The following is a 1,585-nucleotide window of genomic DNA, read 5'->3' as shown; positions in this document are numbered from 1 at the left end:
AGGAATGGTTCTTAATTCTTCAATAATTGAATGAGTAACTTCAGTAATTGCATAAAATGCCGATTTTTGTACGAATTAAAAGTGCAGTTTTATGTCTACCCTTGCTTAAAATTCCTATTGTGGTTGATATGGGGTTTGTAAGGTAATGAGTAATAGGTAATCCAATACGTTTTATGGAGAGTAATTATTACATTAATCAAAATACCTTTTTTAAAATGTACCCAAGACTGATGTAGTAATATAAGAATTGTATTTTATTTTTCATGTAGGTGCAATCCTGCAGGCATAAAAAGAACGTGGCAGCAGCTAAAAATGAAATATAAAAACATAATTCAAACAGGTAAGGCTTGATCATATCATGGGTGTAGACTACCTGACTCTACAAACATTTGACATATTAAATAACTAAATAGCCTGCAGAGTATAGCAGTGCAGCAGCATTTTCAACATGGGTGTAATGTTGTTTTCATACAATTAAATCATTTGACTACTACTCAGCCAACAGAAAGAAGGCAGAGGCCAGAAAAACTGGTGGAGGACCTGCACCACCACCACTGACACATGCAGAGGAGATGGCCCTCAGCCTGAACACTGGAAAGCCAGTGGCTGAGGGAATTCCTGGAGGGAGTTCATCAGAACCAGTCACTCCCCAGGATACAAGTGCATTCATTACATGTAAGAGGCCTACCTATATATTCTATTTTTTACATAGGCTACTTTTGATATATCCATTTATTACACTCTGGGTTGGGTTTTTTGTTGGTCTTAACAGATTCTGATGGTAATATCTGCCTTTTGGAGCCTCCTGTCACAGCAGAACCCCAGGCTGTTGTAAGTATCCTACTAAATAAAGCTTAAATTATGGTAGGTAGTATTATAAAGTGTACTCTAACCAAATGCTCGTCTTCATAGGACTATGAGGATAATGAAACTATGTCTGCCACAGAGAGGTCTACAGAGGTAATATTAATACAGTGTATACACATCAAATGATCTACACATTCAGATTTCCAGTTTTTGTGTGGAGTAGCCTAAAGGATGTAAATTTATCTCCAAGTATACTGACATTATTATCTCCCCTCTGCCCCAGAGTGTGGAAGAACAGCAGGAGGAGGGTCCGTCAAATTCTGCTGCGCAGATGAACACAGTTCAGTGATGTTCAGTAAATGCCAGTTTAAATCTGTATAATTAATGAGGAACTATGTCATGTAACTCTAAAGCTTCTGTATTTGCAGTTACCAGTTAAGGAGTTGTATAAAATGCATCTTATTAAAAAAATAGAAAAAAATAACAAAGAAATGTTATACTTGGACCGCCAGATTGAAAAGACAGATCTAGAAATTGAAATTCTCAAACAAAAGCTAGAGGTGAGTGTATAGTTACAGGTGAATTGTATGAATTATTGGACGAATTTTGAAATCTAACATTTGCTTTTGTATTTGTAGGAAATGAAGAAACCCAAATAACTTATGATTTGCATTTATTCGGTTTCTTTCTTTCATCAGTGGTGGTGGTGATGGTGGTGGTTGTTGATTAATCCAAGAAGACATTACGGCATATCCTATCTCTGACTGTCCTTCCATCT

The sequence above is a fragment of the Monopterus albus genome, unplaced genomic scaffold (genome assembly GCF_001952655.1).
Source record: "Monopterus albus unplaced genomic scaffold, M_albus_1.0 scaffold140.1, whole genome shotgun sequence".
NCBI lineage: Eukaryota > Metazoa > Chordata > Actinopteri > Synbranchiformes > Synbranchidae > Monopterus > Monopterus albus.
Note: the sequence above shows the minus strand (reverse complement) of the source record.